The following is a 20,930-nucleotide window of genomic DNA, read 5'->3' as shown; positions in this document are numbered from 1 at the left end:
TTTTTGTTTTGTTTTGGAAAGCTTTGTTTCTTGCTGCAGTTTGAGACGCTCGTCCGGGTAAAAATAGCTCGGGAGGGGAGAGGGGAGGTTGGGAGGCGGCCAAGCTCGGCTGTGCTGTGGATGAACCCCGCTGGGTGAAGTTCAGTCCTTTGATTTCTTCGGCGTGCGAAAAAGAAAGGGAAAGCAAAGCGAAAGTCCGGCCGGAAACCGAGTGAGCGTTCGGAGCGGGGGGAAGGGGAGAGGAGGGAATCTGCGGCGGGCAACTACGGTGGAGGTGTGGGATCCTGTGCTTCCCACTGCCCGGGGCCGGTCCGCTCGACGGCTGGGCTCAGCTCGACGCTGCCCGGTTCGCCAAGTTACCAAGCGAGGACCCAAAGGCCGCGCGGAGTGGGGGGGCGAAAGGCCGGGTCAAAGGCGGCGGGACTGCGATTTGCAGGAGCCGGAGAGCTCGCTCAACTTTGGGGCGGGGGGAATGCAAGCAGCGGACGCTCCCGAAGCCAAAGAACTGAAGGCTGGCCCGGCTGGGAAGGCGGTAACTGGGGGAAGGCTTCGCCTTGGTCTGGCTGTGAACCCTCAGTTCAAGTTTGGTTCGGTGTACTTGGAAAGAGGTCTGAAAAGTTGGTGGGGCTTTTTCGCCGTAGCTTAGAGAGCTGAGGAAGAAGTTCGTTTCTCTGTCACTCTGGGGGGGAGGGGGGGAGAAAAACCACCAACAACCAGCTTTCCAGTTGATTGCCAGCTTTGATTTGACATTTGATTGATCACCTGTCATCTTGCTGCCTTTGATCTATTCATTCTTGATATATATCAATAAATCACTCACTATGGTAACCTGAGTGCCAATGACGCAAGTCTTGCCCTCTCTAGACTCTTTTAGCCAGGCAAGTACAATTGTTATCTTGTTTGGCTTTAATGTGGCTGGGATTATTCTTTTATCTACCCCTCCACCCTTTGTGTGTGTGTGTGTGTGTGTGTGTGTATGTCATTTTGTCCAGTAAGATTAAAAGTGTACTAGGAAAAAAAGTTGATTTTCTTAAAAAAGCAAACAAACTCTTCCCTACCCATGAAACTATTTGGATGTTCAGGGTGATGGGCTGGAGTAAATGCTGTAATGTTTGAGAATTGTTCAACATTGAAAATAAATTCGGAAGGAAAAGATTTGGGAAAGTTTTACAAACATGATTCAGTTCAGTTGTGTATGTGTGTTTGTGTGTGTGTGTGTGTGTGTTTCACATTCTCCATATTTGGAGTTTAATCCACATAAAAGTATCCAAGAGAGAACTCATCTGTATATAAACTTAATTTGCAAAGCAAATCATACATGGCTATTACTGTTAGTATTACTATTACCTATTTCACGGCAATGTAAAGTATTGCAGTTTAGGTCTTCTCCATATGCAATGTTTTGAAGAAGAAAAAAGAAAAATAAAAATAAAAAAGAAATCTTCCTTGGTCTTTATGACTCTTCTTGTTTTTAAACTTTCCAAGACCAATAAGTCCTAAGAACAGAATGTTTTTGTAACTTCTGCTATCATGGATACTCATCATCTATAAAATATACCATCCATTTCAAAATGTTCCCCTCTTTGACTGTCTTTTTAAATAAATTGCTTTTCATTCAAAATATGCCCAAGATTAGAAAGAAATAGGATTGATGGGGGGGGGGGGCAGGAGGAGAGAAGATACTGGGCAACAGCTAGTGATTGAATGGCGTCTTCTCAACTGGTTCACTGTGATGCCATCCTTGGCCTGTGCCCAGGCTCCCTTGATCATTTATTTCTTGTAAAGGTTTCCAGACAGATACTTTGGAAAACTTGGGCACACCTCATTTTCTCTGCTACAGAATATTACTTGTGGTTCCCTTCCAACAGTATCTTCTTTCGGGTATTCTTTTGTTTTCCACTCTGTATGGTTTCAGCTGGTTTCTTTAAGGGACAATTTAGGTTTTGTTTTTTTTCCAAAAGAGTCCACCTGAAGCAAGATTAAACTGGACAACTCTGACTCGCAGGGTGTGCATTGTAGCTTAGCAATTGTTGTAAGATTACTTTTTTTGTTTTGTTTCCCGCCTTCCAATAAAAAAGGTTCTTGAATACCGTCTCAAAGTGTCTGTGCCACAGTGTGGCCTTGGAACAGGAGGAGGAAGGGAAGGAAATAATTGATTATCCCGATGTTTGGCACGACTATTCTCTTTGGCTTTCTTTTATTGAGCCTTTAATCTTCCTCTTCAAAAGGGAGAAAGAGCAAAGAAAGAAAGAAAAGGGGAAAAAAAAGAATTGCATGTTTGGGAAAGGTCTGTCTGATTCTTTTGTCTGATTCTGAGTTTCGATTCAGAAAAAAAAAGTTTACAACTTTTGAGATCTCCAGTCTGTAAGGGGGTGGGGGGGGATGTGGAGAAAAATAAAGTTAAGTGATGGGGTTTTGGATTTAGCTGTCTTGGTTATGCCTTAGATTTAATGCCTATGCACAACTGTAAATAATTACGTCCAAGCATCTACTTTGGAAACAGGTTTCTTCTCTGATTAATGAACATCGTAAAGGTTAGAGAGAACAAGCGAAGGAAACAAGGAGGATGGCCCTCTGGATCCTGGAAACATGACAATCCCTCTCCCCACCGCCCATTAATTTTAAGCCATGACAACCTTATATTTTACAGAGTGCCATAATGAAAATCAGCAATGTAAGTGGATAAGGGGATGAGGAAGGCACTTTTAAACCTTCTCTCTTTCCAAAAGCATCTTCGGAAATGGTACTCTGAGTCAGGGAAAACAAGCAGGGTCAAATGCATATGTTCCTCCGGATTCCTTTCTCAGCACCAATTGTTCTTTTGGACTATTGTCTGCATAATTCTTTAAGCAGATGTTTGGATATTTTTAGGTCAGTGCCTGACATTACATCATACCTTGATTTGCAATGATATATTATCATGTGCGTTGCTATCCTCCATCCTGAAAAAACCCAAGGTGCTTTACAGATTGTCTGTCTGATTCTTCTCTTCTCCCATGGCTGCAAGACAGCAGAAAATGCTCCTGCTGCCAATGAGATTACATAGAGGAGAAGAGAGGAAGATGAGAATCAGGCTAGGAACATTGTTCCCGAGTGACAAAAATACAGGTGACTCTGGGGAATCACCGTTGTGTAACCCAGCACAATAGAAAGGAAAAACTTAGGACTAAGACTGAATTGATATGTTAATTCCATTTTTATTTTTCTATAGCGGAAATAGCTTTCAAACCCAATTCCACAGGATTATGCTTTTCTCTCCTCCTAGGGCTTGTTGAGATGTGCATATTTTATTTTGTACATTGTAAATTTGCTGTTCATTGCTCCTGAATATAAACCTAGAGTTAGTAGTTTTCTTTTCTGCTTCCTCCCTGCCCTTTGGTTCCCCTTCCTACCTCTGCTGGGCCCTGAGAGGTTTCCCTTTTAAGAAGCGAAAGCCCAAAAGTACGACAGAGAAAAGAAAGAAAAGAGAGAAGAGAGAGAGAGAGAGAGAGAGAGAGAGACCAGCTGCATCTACTTTGTTTATGGGAAGTAGAAATGAATAATGCAGAATTTGTTTTCATGAAAGTCCTCGTGTGGCAGTAAACATAAGGCTATTAGCAATCATTATTTAAAAGTTGCAATTTGCACCTTAATAGTACCAGTTATTAAAATAGTGAATGATACATTCAGACGGGGCAAATCTGCATTCTTGGAGGCAGCCTAGGGAAGACTTTGTTCTGATTTATGCTATCCGCATACTCTTACCAATGAAAGCTTCTGGCTTTTATATTTTGTTAGTTCTATGATTAGGAAAGATAATAAAACATTATTATCTTTAAGCTACATTAGCAACATGAGGTATGGGGGGGGGTGTTAGAGAAATGGGCTGAGCTTTTCTTTCATTCTCCCAGGAAATGAAAGAATATTAAAAACACGGATGGAGACCTCGGAGTTCCCTATATCACAACACGGTCAAATGACTTGAAAACAAAATTCTTCAGAAAGAGGAATGGACAGAGATATTGTGTTATCAGAGGAATGCATCCCCTGGTTTGTGGATCAGACTATTGGATGGATAGCGCCCAAAGTATATTGGGAATCCTCAAAACGCCCTGATTGTGCCCTGACCCCATCAGAAGAAAAAGGTAGGAAAAGGCCAGAGATATCTTGTGGCAAAAATCCAGAGACCCACTTGCCAATATAAAAACCAAGTTGCACACCTAGAAAATTGCTGATTGGATTAAATCTGTCTTGTATTACTCAGCTACTAGTTTTCTTTAGGATATCGGAATGGAACACTGCACTGTTCACACACACACACACACACGCAAACACAAATCACTGAATTTCCCTAGCGTTCAGGTCTTCCTGATAGAAGCGGCTCATGTCTATTGACAGTGGGTAATGATTAGAGTTTCCTCTGATTATCATCAATAATTATGGTAGTGTTCTTTGCAGAACATGGTTAAATCCAGCTGGGAAAATGCCTTATCCATGAAGGACATTAGATGAATAGAACTTTGCAGCCGAGCAGCTGGACTTGGCCGTGGCGAATTGGCCGTGGCGAGTTGGCCATGGCAAGTTGTCCCAATCTGGGCCTATGATCCCTAATCTTACCCTCTTTTAAAGAATGAATGCAAATACCAAACACTGTTGCTGAACATTTGCATGGCTGGTTTGGGATGGATGAGCTATATTCAAGAGCATGGTTGGAAGATAGCAGATGGGATGGGCTAAAACTAAAATTAAACATGCCCAAAGACAGCTGAAGTTGGGCCGCTATATAAAAAAAATAAAAATTAAAAAAGGAAAGGAAAGGAAAGGAAAGGAAAGGAAAGGAAAGGAAAGGAAAGGAAAGGAAAGGAAAGGAAAGGAAAGGAAAGGAAGGAAGGAAGGAAGGAAGGAAGGAAGGAAGGAAGGAAGGAAGGAAAGTTCTCAGAGACCTACAGAGATACTACTGATTTTATCAAAATAATGAAAGCAATGTTCCATCACCATGACCCAAGTTTTATCCCTTTCATAGTTGCCTGCAGTGTCACCACACATACATGAAAGGACTGGACCTTGTGTCATGATAGTGCAACTGTTGCTTTTGCCCTCCCTTGAAGCCCTTGCTTTTGCCCTCCCTCGATCCCCCCAAAGTGGAGGGGATCATGTTCATGCTCACTTAGTTCTGAGGAAGCCAAAGGGCACCTGTGCAATGTCCAGGTGCCAGTGTACAATTATTTTTTACAGCAGCCTGTCATTTTTCTGGCATTTAATATAAGTGCAAGAATTTCTCCCACTGCGTTTTTCAGACTGGGAAATATAGGCCCTTGAGGAGGTTGTGTAAAGCCATTGTGTAACAGAAAATGACAACAACATCAGAAGTAGCTTCTCTGCCATCTCCAATAGGAAAGTAAGGTTTTAAAAAAAAAACCTGCAAAAGAGACTGTCAGGCAGTCTTGGAGCCCAGGGGCGTGTGGTGATAGAGGTGGGGGGAGGAAGAATAGCCACTTGGAGAAGGAAGCGCTTGTAAATCAGACTTTAGCATCAGGATTCGTAAAGGGTGCCTTTGCCATATCTTGTATTTGATTTAAGCAGGGTGCTGTTGGCTCCAAGGTTTGTGGACACTGAAGACAGCAAATTGCTAGTGAATCTTTTTTAATCCCAGAGAGAATGAAATATGCTTCCTTACTTTTTCTGACTGTCCGTGCGCTGTGTGGCATGATGACACTCAGATAGTGAGCTCTTTTGTCATTTGTACACCACACCAATTTCGGGAGCTACCTCAAGTTTCCATTGTCCGTAGTCTGAGTTCCCAAAGGATGAAACATTTACTACAGTTAATCCTTGATTTATGACCCCAATTGAGCCCAAAATTTCGGCTGCTAAGCGAAACATTTGTTAAGTGAAGTTGGCCCCATTTCGTTTTATGATTTTTCTTGCCATAGTTGTTAAGTGAATCACTGCAGCTGTTCTGTAGTAATATGGCTGTTAAGTGAATTTGGTCTCCCCATTGACTTTACCTTGGAAAAGGTAATCACACAACTCCAGGACATCACAACCGTCATAAAAACCATCATAAACAACCATCCACATATTGATCCTGGGAATATGGGAATTCTGCAACAATTGTTAAGTGTGAAAAAATGTTTCAGTGCTGTTGTAACTTCGAATGGCCACTGAACGAACTGTTGTAAATTAAGGATTACTTGTATATTATTTCAAACATTGGTACTAGCCACCTTCATACGTACATTAAGATGTTGCATATAAAGCTATACCAATTCTGGAATGATATGTGTCTATATAAGAGTTAATAAAGACTTCTAACCAGGATTTACAATTTTTCTAACCCCAATAACTTCATCCAATGTAACTGAAAATAATTTCTGCTAAAGTTGTTCCTAGGTACGATATCACATCAAGTGAAACTCAATACTACCAAGGAATTTTCTTCTGTCTCTTCCTCTGATGCTCCCCCCTACCTTAAACCACAAACTCCAGCAAATTTGTTTTACATATGCCTTGGTGCCAATTTTACTTCCAGTTTTAGTGTGTGAAATATTGGACTTTAGTGAAGCACCCAAAATGCACAGAATTTAAAAGCTCAGAGGTTGATTTGTGCAAGAAACCCAATGTAATATTTAAGGGATGAAATAACAGTTGTGAATCTGGATTCATTTTGGTTTTTTTTTAAATATTCTTTGTAAAAAAAATATTTTTTTAAATATATTGCATGACAGACAGGTTAAGAAGGGTGTGTGACACACTATGCTTCCTTTCCCAAAATCTAGCGATGAAAGTAGCATATTGTTAAAATTTTATTAAGACAGCTTGCTTTTTGCTTGCTTGCTGGCTTTCTTACATTTTAAGTCATGTATGTATGTATGTATGTATGTATGTATGTATGTATGTATGTCTTAAAATGTAAAGCCTACAACTCTATAGAGCATGCTCTCACAAGCAGCAGGATGGCATTAAGAGTCTTGCCCTTGAGCCAGCCAGAAATACTAGCAATGTAAACGATTTTGGCTTCATTCATTCAGCAAATTTAACCCTTGATTTTGTATTGTATGGTCCAGCTCAACAAAGACATTGGAGGAGAACTTACTCCTAAGTATCTGTACAAAGGATTACTGCCTGGACTTTATTGCTGGATTTGGCATTAAAAGGAAGATGGGATTAGATTCTTAATCCAAAAGAAAAATATATTGTTAAATTTAGAGCATGAACTGCATTTTATCCTTCGCTGTCCTGCCGAACTGCTCTACTGAATCTTTGGGGAAGTCTGATTGTTTTTATTATAGTTGCTCTAAATCTTACAGCAGTTTTTTCTCCCCTTCAGTTGGATGGCATTATCGGCACTGTGTTTTCTTAAATTATATATGTCATTCTGGAATGCTCTTCTACATCATCCCTATAAAATGGATTTTTACTATTTTGCTAGTGGTATAAAACATCACGCTACCTTTGAGAGATTATTAAAATGGGCTATTTTATTTGGAATTGCAGTTTCAGGAAACAAAATCTAAACATTTGTGAATATCCAATTCCACTCTAGTATACTAAAAACACCATTTACAGGGAGCCTTTTTTCATACTATAATAACATCTGATTTTTACGCAGGCACATGAAACTTGTATTTTTTTTAACCTTAAAAAAATAAAACCGGAGGCTTAAAGCACCTTTTGCACAATAGAAATGTTTTCATTTTGAAACAAAACCAAATCAGCACGTGCGCACACACACACAATAAAATAACACATCATGGAGAATAATTCCTTTGCTAAATTTCATAGGGATCACAGACAAGCAGTTTCCTCTAAGTATTTTGACGTGTTCTTTTTTGGTGATCAGTGTTTATTGTTTTTAAAACCGAGATTTTCTCCATATGACACATTTTTGGAGGGCAAAAAGCCCATTCCATTATTATGATTGCCCTTGTTTATAAACTTCCTGCTTCTAATGACTTGAGAGTATTCCTGCAACTATTGCCATTATGAAAGCTTATTATTCTCTAGCCTTTGAGCCATCAAATATAAATTCCATTTCTACAATCTACACACTGTTCTTTTTGTTTGACTTTCTTTCCAAACTTGCTTTCTACTTAGAGTGTGCTAGCAAGGAAAAAAATAGATTTGACTTCGGAAGATGTGTGAGAGGAAATACTGTTAGGCAACAGCATTTATTTGTTAGCATCTTCTAAGCTGGTCTCACTGATGCCATCTTTGGCCCATATCAAAGGTTTTTCTTCCTTCATTATCTCTGCAAAGGATTTCTCATAAAGGTTTTCAAATTGATACTTTGGAAACTGTTCCCTTGGTATTTTGTCTATTAATCTATCTATCTATCTATCTATCTATCTATCTATCTATCTATCTATCTATCTATCATCTCTCTATCATCTCTCTATCCATCTCTCTATCTGATTTATATGGCAACCAACTCATTCTCAGTAACTCAGGTCAGCTTACAAAATACAAATACCTTCTGCCACAATTGAAAAAGTTTCTTGGATGAAAAGTGAAATGTTTTCAAGGGGGGAAACAAACAACCAAGAAAATCCAGTTGATTTCTGAAAACAACCTTTTGGAACAATAGTTTGATGCAAATTACGTTTTGTTTGTCAAGTTAAAAAAAGAAAATAAAATAAAACCAAAATGCTCTCTGGGTATAAAAAGTTTCCAACAGGAGAAGGAAATCTTCTTTCTATCTTAAGAAACATACTGTATTTTTAGTTTTTGGGAAAATGTGGGGGGAGGCCCAATGATGACTAGTTTTTCAAACATAAAAAAAACCCCCTGTCTATGACAGTTGTTTGGCTGTTTAACATGGCCAAATAAGACTGATCAGAGTTAAGTGTACCTTTTTCTAAGACAACCCAACCTGTAAATAACTGTAAATAACTCTCTTTGCTCCTTCTTCAACACAGGTGATAGTTGTCTTTTTCCCAAACCCCACAACCAAAAGCATATAAAGGGAGCCAACCTACAAAAGAAAGGAAGCATTAGTGATCTTTCTAAGGCATGGAAAACAAAAGAAGGCAAAAAGAAAAACCCACATCTTAAAACAGCAAGGCATAATTAGAAATTGTTCTTTTGTTATCGAATAAAACGACTCTCTTCTCTTCCTTCCCACCCCTAAATTCAACGAGTCCTTATGTTTTTAAAAAAAGACATCCTAGCATGCTTGTACTTGCATTACAAACTGGAGAAAAGGCAGAGTAAGCAAGTTACTTTCCAAGTAGGGCTGTTTGGCTGTTGCTCACTTAGAAGTCTGATTTAGCTGATTTTGTCACTTATTTTCAAGGGTTGCTCCAAAGTTTATTCCGATAGTATTTTCCATTAGAAGCAATGAAATTCATGCAGGGTGACAGCCACCAGCTTTGTAGGATGGCTTGCTCGTGAGTAAAAATGTGTAGCAAAAGCACTTTCCTTCTTTTATGCTCCTTGTGATGATAAACATAGTATTGTTCAACTTTAGTGGGAGAAGGAGGAAAAAAAAAAAAACCGAAGGAAAAAGTTGTGGCGTTAAAGCTGCTTTTCAATTGTGTTAATGGAAATTCATCTCTGTATATTGCATCTATTATTTCTCTTTCTGGCTCTTTGCTGGGCAAGTGTCTATATTTCCTCCTTGCATTCAATATAAAACTGCTATCATCTAATGATACCCTACCTTATTAAAGTTGTTCACGATGCAAAAGGGACCCGCGATAGGTGCCGTCTTCTACCATAAATGGTTATGGAAAAGCAGGGTCGCTGAATGTGTGAAAATAACACAATCCATCTCGAATAACCATTAAACCTGGGCATGTCAGAAAAGAAGGACAGCCACTACAGAAACTTTTTTTTTTTACTGCAAAAGAACCAGGCCGTAGCCCCAGGTGGCATATATGAGAAGCAATAAGATTTTTAAGGAGCTCCTGGCTCTTCCTAGATCACCCTCAGAAGACTAATTTAATTGAAAAAAAACCTGTTTGCTGGAGTTTGTGTATGTAAACAGGCAAGGCCCAGTTTTCCTTGGGATCCGTTTTCTGGATTTTGTTAATAGTTACTTGATTGAGGGGGGAAAATAAGACCAAATAAATTCTCATCCCACCCCTTGAAATACTGAAGTTAAATGTTGAAGATTGTAACTGGTAAAAAAAAATTTTTTTTTAACTATTATAAGAAAATGCTATTCAATATCCTCCAAGTACATTCCTCCTTAGAATATTTGGCTTGTTTCTATAAGATTCCTTTACAGTTTGCCTTGGAAAAGGAATATCGTGCTGTTTGTGATTTTAATGAAAATAATTACATCCATCAAAATCCACAGGATGATTTCAGCTCTTCGTGTAACTGTAGAGAAAGAAGAAAAAAAGAAATGAATGCTTTGGATTGAACTAAAAGCAGCAGAATGTAAAAATCAAAAGCTACATACTGCAAATTCAGAGTCTTTTTGATTGTAACATTTAGATAGAGAATTTGTTCTGTTCAATTATTGCTTTTTAAAAAATATTTAGTTATACTATAGTGGTAAACGTTTGCCTTTATCTATGGCCAAATTTGAGAATTTATGGTTATAAAGGGTTCATTTCATTTCTATCCACAAGGTGAATGAGATTTTTTTGAAAAAGGAAATAGCTGTATTTTTTTTTAAAGACACAAAATACCAATTTGGGATTCAAAAAGAGACAAAGCATGCTGGCCCCGTGGAATTTAAATGGCAGTGTTGACGAACATTGCCAAATAGGTAGATTAGAGTCATAAAAATAAGAGTTATGGCAGAGAAAAATGATCCTCTTATCTCATTCAAAACAGGAAAGGTGAAATATACATTGTCTACCCGAAATAAAGGCGTCAAAGAATTTGGTGCTAAGTTAAAAAAAAAGCTAGATGTGTTCTGGGAATTTGTATCAATCTGCACGATAGGGAGAAATTTGTCTACCATTGTGACTTCAACATGTGGAGTTTGAGCATTACCAAAGGACCTATTGAAATTATTTACTTCCTTAAACAGCTGTGATAGATGTACAATGTGTATCTTTCCCTTATTCTGTCTCTCGTCACAGTCATATTAACAATGCAATTGAGTTGACTCCAAGCTAAAGAGCGCAATACGTAAAAAATGCATTGTTGACTCCAAGCTAAAGAGCGCAATACGTAAAAAAATGTATGCTCGTGGAAGAACACAATAGCCTGATTCCCCTTCCCAATCCGTAACCCATTGCAGTGTGTGTGTGTGTGTGCGCGTGTGTGTGTTTATATATGTATATGTGTGTGTGTGTGTGTGTATGTATGTATGTATGTATGTATGTATGTATGTATGGTATTCAGCTTTGTTCGGGTATTTTCCCATGTCATTATAGTTGTGCTTTTAAAGTTGTAGCAACGTTTCGGCAGAATCTCATCTGCCATCATCAGGCTTCTGTATTGTGTTTGTCTGTGAGTCAGGCTTTCACAGCCGTTTCTGTTTTAAATTTGGTGCTAGCCTACTGCTGTGCCAGAATGGTTTTTTCTTCATCCTGATTGGTTGAGAGTCTTGGTCTGTGTTTATTGGTCTTGGGAGTTTGCTGTGTTCTGCTTGATTGATTGCTAGCCCCAAATTTAAAACTGAAACAACTGTAAAAGTCTGACTCACAGACAAACACAATACAGAAGCCTGATGATGGCAGATGAGATTCTGCCGAAACGTTGCTACAACTTTAAAAGCACAACTATAATGACGTGGGAAAATACCCGAACTAAGCTGAATAACACACACACACACACACACACACACACACACACATATATATATATATATATATATATATATATATATATATATATATATATATATATATATATATATATATATATATATATCCTTCAGCTTTGTTCGGGTATTTTCCCACATTGTAGTTGTGCTTTTAAAGTTTATATATATATATATATATAAATTCTAGTGGAGATCAGAGTGAAATTAAAATTAAATAAAACTAAATAAAAAAAATTAAAAAAAATAAGGTGATGAAAGGAATAGCTATTCCTTCATGCTCATGGTGATTGAATGCAAATTTATCCACTAGAATTGCTCTACAAATTTGTAGGAATTGCTGCATAAAATAAATTGTAGAAATTGTGGAAAGAAGCAATGGATGGAAAGTAATCAAGGAGAGAAGCAACCTAGAACTAAGAAGAAATTTCTTGACAGTTAGAACTATTAATCAGTGGAATTATTTGCCTCCAGAAGTTATGGGTACTTCAACACTGGAGATTTTAAAGAAGAGATTGGACTACCGCGTCTGAAATGGTATAGGGTGTCCTGCCTGAGCAAGGAGTTGGACTAAGAGACCTCCAAGGTCCCTTTCAACTCAGTTATTTTGTTAAATAATTCTTGTGAAGTTCTATAGGATTTACTTACAGGGTAAATGTGTCTATCATTGCCCTTTTAAAAGTCCATAAATGTGACTCACTGTGTGTATCGTGAAAAATCTAAAGCTTTCAATAAACTGTGCCAAATTCTAGCTTGAAAGTTTCTGTATTAACTTGACCATTTTTTTTCCAGTACTCACTTGTTTTTCCCATCATGGAAATCAAGACTGCCGGCATCAAATTTCTATATCACCTTCTACCTAAGTATTTATTCAATTTCAGCAAGACCGTTGCTTTACCTGTCCTCAGGTCTATGTAAGGTGGTATCCTTCTGCCATCAGAAGGACAAAAGACAGGCTATAAAATGAGATAAACATGGAACGGGTTATTGTAAATGTTTAAACACTTCTCTTTTTCTGCCCGTGTTTTCAACAGACCTGCTGAATTTCTGCAGTGTTGACTTTTCCTGCAAAAAATGTAGTCATTTAAATGAGGTGGAAATTTTACTGAAAATATTTTTCTTTGCATTCCCATTTGGCCACTTTGCTTCTGTTTGGTACTGCTATCTGAGAAGCAGTTTCCTCTCTGGTTGCAGTTAGCTCTGCTATGATCCATTGATAGATCTGTTGGAGAACTCAGTTCATTCCATAGAGGTGGTTCTGGGTTCAGTTGTTTGCATTTCCACTTAAAGAAATAAAATAATATGAAATCTGCTGGAGAACATGGATGAACCAGCCTTCTTTAGCCTGACTAAGAATTAGGGAATTATAGCCCCAGATAGCCTGAAATGGTATAGGTCTCCTGCTTGAGCAGGAGGTTAAACTAGAAGACCTCCAAGGTCTATTCTGTTATTCTGACATCATTTATTTCCCATGTTTTTATGAGAGATTGATTCATTTGCTTATTCAGTTTAAATATGCTCCTCTCAAGGCAAAATGTGTAAGAAAGCTTCAGCAATAAAATCATATGAAGTTAAAAACACAATACTGAAGTGTTAATGCAACACTATAAGTATCAGCAACTAAACATAGATCTCCACTCCAACTTTTTTTGCAGAAGTTTAAAATAGCTTTTATGGTGATCCCAACTTCATTCCTACAACAATCCTGAAGGTAGGTTTTTAGTATTTAGTATTTATTTGATTTGTCAATTGCTTACAAGATACAGGTATAAGGATAAACATAGTTTTGAATACAGGAGATAGATACTTATAAGAAAAATAAAAAGAAACAATAGGACAGGGATGGTAGGCTCATGGTGAAGAGTACACTTGGAATAGGGTTTACCCAATCCTAGTCTAACTCTTATTGTTCTATGCCAAATAATATGAAAACATATACTTTTGAAGCAAAACCCTCTTTTTGCAAGAACAAACTGTATAATACATGCAGGGAAGGCCTCAGAAAATAATTTGGTATTAATATATTTTATTTATTTATTATGCATGTTTTATGCCACTTCAATCAATTTTGACTCTAAGCAGCATAAATATTTATATTGCTTCAATCAATTTTGACTCTAAGCAGCATAAATATTGTTACTGTTTCACAATCTGGGACTGACGAATTGGGCTGATGAAGAGAGGGCCCAATCGTCCGGATCTAAATTTCCTCAATCTCACTCCAGCACATAAAAAGATTTTTCTATACTGGCTACACTTTCTCCCCTCCCTCCTCTCTCTTCCCTCTCTTTCTCCCTCCCTGTCTCTCCCTCCCTCCCTCTCTCTTCCCCTTCCTCCTCTTTCTCCAGTGATAGCCCCACTGAAGACAACTGAGATTAAAACTAATTGTAAATGGAAGAGTCATCATTTCCTCAAAGACTCTTGGAAAAAGTGGGAAAATCTTTCAGCAGTTCCAAAACCATTTCTGCAAGACTATGCAAAGTCTAAGGCTGTGCCTTAGATTTATTGGATTTGCTCAGAGCAATGTGTCCACATAGCATTCTCCAGCAATTATATCACAATGGTCAATGTTGAATGGTGTTGAGGAAAGAGTGGATAATGGAGTGTTACTCAGTGTCAGGGGGCTAACTCCCAGTTGATTCATACAGCCTGATTTTCTCATCAATGGTAAATCAGATTCCCATAACTGTTAAGAGTTAATCCCTCATCTGGGAATTCCATTTTTTTTTTTTTTTTTAAAAAAAGGCTCTAATGAAAATTGTTCCATGGGGGGAAATATTGTATCACAAAATAAAGCAAGATTTAATATCCATACATCAGCATCACAAGGAAACTATGAGGAGCAAAAAAAATCAGCAAAAAATGTAACAAAATTGTTAATGCTTAAAGTGCCACATCACACTTAGTTGTGCAGGTCATTGCTGCATCCACATTCAGAACTTTTGTGCTGACTTTTGGCCTTGGTCAAGCCATAAGAAAAGCTATCTTGGTCTACAAATTTATCCAGTTGATGTACCAACGGTCTGGCTCTGAGACAAAAGCAGGAGAAGAAACAAAGAAAGAAAAAAAAAGAGAGAGAGAGAGATCCAAGAGACAGAGTAAGGAAAGATTCAGAGCAGATACAGTGAGAACATAGGAAATTAAAATTTTAAAGACAGAAAGTATTCTGCGGCCTCACATGAAATGTAGATTCCGAAAACATTTTGAGCCTTAAAACTTACTCTCTCAACTATAATACATATGTTTCTTACTAGATCACCCATGCTCGTGTCATTTCTTCTCAATTGTGTGTAATAGCAATTATTTAACAGTGCTGCATTTTGTCCCTGGAGAGTAGAAATGGAGTACAGTATATCTGTGGGTGGAACACTATCCCTACAGTTGTATGTCTGGAATTTGGCAAGCTCTCTAATGCTTAAGAGAGACTACTCTGTTGCTGACTATAAGAAGGGAAGGAGTATTATCCTATTACCTTGTTTAAAGTGACCATTTTTCCCTCACTGAACCCAGATCAATGAATCTGCTCTGAAATTGAACATGTGGTTAGTTGCAATCCTTCTCAAGATCTACATAAGAATGTTTTAAATGTTCAGGAAGGTGGATGTATGTGCCTGCCTCCAAATTATTCCACATTTCATAGTTTTGCATACCGAAGCTGTATTTTGTTTTTCATCAAGGTGGTGAGAGATAGAATCCACTTCATAAAAATGCATTGTTGGACTTCCGGTTTGAAGGGCTTCGGCGACAGACAGAAATCCGCGATCGTGCACGGTTTCTGTCTGGGCTCGCCGCTGGAGCACCCTGAGCCGGCTGGTTTCAGGGCTAAGCCACCCCGTAGAGGTGGTGAAGAGGGGGGAGACCACCAGCAGGGTTGAGGAGAGCCGCATCTCTCCTCCTCAGCTGGCCATTACTCCCTTTCCCGAAGGCGGTTGTAGCAGTGGTCAGAAATGGCCACCACAAAGGAGAACTCGACCAGAAAAGAATGTGCAGGAGGAAGATAAGAAGAGAAAGTTTTGGCTGACTGGGTTAAATTGTAAAAGCAACAACTAAGGTACCCTGGAATTTAAACTTACAAAAAATAACATCGCTCCCAAAGAAGAGTCGGAAGCAGCGAAGGAAAGTGAAAAGGGAAAGGTTTGTGTTTTTTTTTCTTCTTCTCTCTCCTTCCCTATACTGACAACTAAAAGACTTAAATAAGAAATTGGAGAAATCCGCTTTGACATCAATAGGCAATTAAGCTGAAAATAAAACAAAATGCCAAAGGGATAATATAGATTTCTGGACATTAAAATTTTTCTTTTTCATAAGCAGAATAAGGGCAGGATCTGGAAGAGGGAGGAGACTGCCTGGAATTAAAAAGAATCTACAGTAAAACTTCAACAAGACTTCTAAAAGATACATTTTAACTGAAACTTTGCAACTAAATAGTAACCCCAGGAAGAGAAAGTGAAAAAAAAAGAGCAAAAAAGAAACAGCTTGCGTGTATTTGGATTATTTGGTGATCTTTGGATTCTTGGTTATTATATTTGAATGACTAAAATCAATCGGGTGGTTGTTTAAAAATTTATACAATGGCACCACTTCTGGATGAATTGAAAATGGAACTTAAAAAGTACAAAGAAGATGCACAAGAACGGAAGGGTTCTTTTGGCTTCGTTTTTCAATTCATAGAAATGGAGATTTGGAACTATGAGAAACAACAAGAAACGACTGCAAAACAAGAAGACTGGGACAAAGAAGAAGCCATCTTTAATGAACAAGCAATTTTATGTGGGGAAGAAAAAGGAAAGGGGGGAAAGAGAATGGAGAATTTAAGACTTAAAAAAACAACCAAATAAAAGAAAAATAATTCGAAAAATAAGTATAATACTGGAAAGCAACAGAAAAGGGGAATACAGAAGAGAGAAATAGAGGTAGAGAGACAAGGGGGTAAAAAGGGGAGAGAAGAAGAGAGGGAAGAAGGAAAGGAAAAGAAGTTACAAAGGATTGGAGCAAGATATAGAGAAACAGGACCTATTTAGAGATAATGGGTGAAAATCTAACTGAAAAAGGGATTCTGTAAAGGTACATAAGATTGTATTGTTATATTAGTAATAGAAATAACTTTAGAAAATTGGAAACAACATATGATTAAAATGAGGGATAAAATAGTTAGTGTAATTTAGTGAAATGTTTGTGAATAAAATAAGTGAAATAAAATAAATGAGAAAATTGAATTAGGAAGGAACAGGAACATTTTAATTAGTTAATGTTTTATAAAATATAAGTGAAGGGGGGGGAATTAACTATGGAAAGCTTATAATTGTTCCCATAGAAGTATGATATTTAATTGAAAAGTAATGTTAAAGATGTTAAGATTTTAATGAATATTAATATTAATGATAGAATTGAATTGGAATGGAATGTTGTTTTAATTATACATTTATAATTTTTTCTTTTTTTAAGAATACAGTGTGTATTTTAAGAATGTACCAAGCAGAATCCGAATGGAAGTTATGTATTATATTGAATGTTACAACTTTAGGGAAAAGATATAAAGGCGTCATACTCCAATCAGTAACTACAGGAGAAATTTTGTTTAATGAGAAAAGCTAATAGATAATTGAAACAGGACAGACAAAAAATATAAATACAATGATTTGAATTGAGATGAGATAATTAAAATAAAATTGAGAAAATTAAAAGAGGTGAGAAGCTATGCAGAAAATGTAAAATAGTAATAAGATATGGAATAGAATATAAAAATGAGCATGAACCTGAATTTGTGTCTGTATGAAGAAATGTAACCCAGGATTAAGCTACTTTCAAAAAAGATGTTTTATTTGTATTTTTTTTCTCTTTGTGAAAACTCAAATAAAATTTACAAAAATAAAAATAAAAATAAAAATGCATTGTTCAATATCACAAATAAGACTCCACTTGACAGTTTTCCCTAAGAACACCTCTTAATATGTGCTGTCAAGATGTCTAAAGATGTTTCTTAGTTGTAAGCACTTAATTATTTGTGACACTCTTACTAATATTCAGACGTGTGTGTGTGTGTGTGTGTGTGTGTTGGGTGGAATAATGGTATTAAATATTTTCTCTTGTCAAAAAATAACAAAACATAATATGCGTGGCAAACTCTTCATTATTTTCATAAAACTTACTTGTGGCAAATTTTTAACGCTAAGACTGAAGGGGACTACCGATGTTTATTTTATGTTTTTGATGTTCCATATAATACAAACTTAATTAAGGCAAAATGGTTAAAATATGGTTGAGACGGGTGGGATTCTACCAGTTCACACCTATTCGCTAGAACCGGTTGTTAACATCCTAAGCAGTTCGGAGAACTGGTTGTTAGAAGAAATTACTGGCCTAATCCTGTAAGGAAGGCAGGAAAGAAACATTCTGGTGTTGCTTACAGAAACTGCCTCTCCATTAACCCTCATTACATTCTTGGCAGGACTAGACTTCCTATATCAGGAACTTCTCTGGAGTTATTTTCCCCTCCTTTGCTGGTACTTTGCTTGTGTGGAGTGACCATTCAAAGTTACAATGGCACTGAAAAAAGTGACTTATGACCATTTTTCACGCTTACAACTATTGCAGCATCCCCACAGTCATGAGAGGCCAGGAGAGGAGATGCATGTCTCGATGTGAGTGATATTGAGTTGGCCATGCCCAGCCAATATCATGACCAAGCCACACGCACCAACTAAGCCACGCCCACAGAACCGGTTGTTAAAACATTTGAATCCCACCCCTGGGTTGAGAATATCAATCTTGAAATTTGGGGATCAGATAATGGAATACCTCATTTCCTGATAGTGAGAACAATTAATCAGTAGAACAGCCTCTGGAAGGTTTGGGTGTTCCATCACTGGAGATTTAAAAGAAGAAATTGGACAGCCATTTGTCCGGAATGGTAGAGTGTCTCCTGTACTAGTAGACTTCCAAGGTCCCTTCCAACCCTATTATTCTATGTTTATGCAGTCTTCTGTGATGTAGTGTCTCCCAGATGTGTTAGAACCATGTAGTTCAAACTTGCTTCTTACCAGACATACCAGCTTAGAATTAGAGAAGTTATGATGCCAACACATTTAAAGGATGCCAATTTGAAAAAAAAACCTGATAATGCTACAAATAATAGTGAACAAATGGAACCACATTTTTTGTATAAAATAGTGTTCTGAGTTCTTTGAAAACTTTTTACTTCTCTATAGAAGTACTCCAAGTTTCATTAAAAGTACAGCCCATTGATGTTTTGGAAACAGAGTCTACTGTCACAGCATTATTGTTGCCCTGACACTTTTTCATGCATGTTACAAGGATTTCATGCATGTAAGAAAAAGGGAAGGGTATTGCTGTCTTAATTATTATTTTTTTGCTGCAGTCTGGAGAAAATGGGTGACTCTTTTTGAAAACATAAGATGGATAATTATACCTGCAAACATCTCTCATCACTGACTAGTACTGTAGCAAGACTTCATGGGAGCTGAAGTGTCAGACCCAACAAGAGACTTTTGAATCCCAGCTGAACATTTCATAACAATTATTAGATGGCATTTCAGCAAGAAGAATACTCAAGAGCCAGAAAAATGGAAGGCATTAAGTGACATGACTATGGAACAAAATCAGAAATGAACATCCACAACTATGTCTATCCAGCAGTTTTATAGAGGCATAAGGATTCCTATCTCTTCAAATTATTTATGCTTTGTTTCCAAAGCCCCCTACTATCTTTCTGAATTATAGCCTTAGATTTGAATTTCATGACTCTAGCTTCAGTCTCTAATTATAACTAAGGAATGCCTGAAATGCACTGCAGCCTGAAATGCATCTTGGGGGAAATCTTAAACATCAATAAATAATTTAGTTTGACAAAAACAGATGAGAAGGAACAATTTGGAACTGAGTTGCATTTAATATGCTATCTCTTAAACATTGTTCTGACAAAGAAATATGGAGTATCCTGGAGTGATATTTATTTTGGTCCCATTCTTCTCCTACCCACCCCTCCAAAATTGGGAGAGATTAGTTTTTGACAAACCATTGTGTTAATTGGTGGAATATTTTTGAGCTGGTTGGTGAAACAATAGATATGCACATATTTGAGGATGGAGATAGATAGATAGATAGATAGATAGATAGATAGATAGATGATAGATAGATAGAGGGAGAGATAAATAGATGAGGAAAGAGATAAAAGAATAAAGAGGTGAAGAGAGAAAGAGAGAAAGAGGGAGAAAGAAAGAAAGAAAGAAAGAAGAAAGAAAGAAAGAAAGAAAGAAAGAAAGAAAGAAAGAAAGAAAGAAAGAAAGAAAGAAGAAAGAAAGAAAGAAAGAAAGAGAGAGAGAGAGAGAGAGAGGAGACAGAGATAGAGAGACAGACAGAGACAGACAGACAGACAGACAGATGAGAGATGATAAGAGATAATAAATATAAATGATATAGATATAAAAAGTAAGGTATCTGCTGAAGGTAGACATCACAGCTTCTATGGTAGCAGAAAAAGGAGAGTAAAATAATTCAAATCCCCAGTAGTAGTTAGGATGGCCTTAAATTGATCAGCGTATCTCAATAGCACCCACAGGAAGTGTCAACAAAAAAAATCAAGATAGTAGTTACAATAAACTGTTGAAAAGAGGTGAGACTTCAGGGAATTCCACATTGGATGAAATTCCATATCAATCAGAAACTTTGGAGTATTTTCTGAGCTGAAGAACTGGCTCTGTTTTAGGTTTGTGGATCTTTGGATTGTATGCAGTGTACAAATTAACAGAATAGATAGTTAGAAATCTGTAATGATTTAATATATTGCTTTGTTTACATCAATTAAATGATGAATATGTTCAGTCTCCATTTAGAAAATAAAATGTTTTTATTGCCCAATTAGTGTTTCCTATGTTTGGAAAATAAATCAGCCCAGGCAAAAATCCAATTGGCTTCATAGAGCAATCTGAAAGAGTGAGATTTAAATTTGTACAGGTTCAGTAATGACAGTAGCCTTAATACAGTCTTGGATATATCTGCTAAGAAGAAGGTTCCTCTTTGTGTAGTGAAGCATGTTCCCAATTCAGTAGATATAGTGTTGTGCTGCCTAAGTTGTTCTAATTGGAAGTGAAATAAACTTTTCAGTTCCTTAAAACATTTGTATAATTTCCACGATTGTCTTACTTCTTCTCCTTTTAGTGCAGGAGTTAAATGCAAGAAAATGTTCTGTGTATGTTTCTGTGTATCA

At 37.3% G+C, this 20,930-nt stretch overlaps 1 protein-coding gene and 1 long non-coding RNA gene across 4 annotated transcripts in view; both read left to right on the top strand.

Moving 5' to 3' along the window:
- The window catches only part of TSHZ2 (teashirt zinc finger homeobox 2), a 416,498-nt gene that overhangs the window by 1,878 nt on the left and 393,690 nt on the right, over nucleotides 1–20,930 (top strand). Inside the window, exon 1 of one of the 3 annotated variants that reach the window (XM_087959276.1) lies at nucleotides 111–211. The exons of the other annotated variants lie outside the window; for them this stretch is intronic. The gene's annotated coding sequence lies outside the window, so the exon portion shown is untranslated. Of the gene's footprint in view, nucleotides 1–110; nucleotides 212–20,930 lie in introns of those variants that run through there. 3 annotated transcript variants of the gene reach the window in all.
- LOC148131092 (uncharacterized) lies at nucleotides 13,139–17,373 on the top strand. Its single transcript, XR_015748439.1, has 2 exons — nucleotides 13,139–13,415; nucleotides 15,382–17,373. It is a non-coding gene; the product is annotated as an uncharacterized LOC148131092 (long non-coding RNA).

This window comes from Notechis scutatus, chromosome 3 (assembly GCF_049901735.1).
Source record: "Notechis scutatus isolate UNSWTSFEM ecotype Mainland chromosome 3, rNotScu1.2, whole genome shotgun sequence".
Taxonomy (NCBI): domain Eukaryota; kingdom Metazoa; phylum Chordata; class Lepidosauria; order Squamata; family Elapidae; genus Notechis; species Notechis scutatus.
The sequence above is the reverse complement of the archived record's forward strand: the minus strand, read 5'-3'. Positions and strand labels throughout refer to the sequence as shown.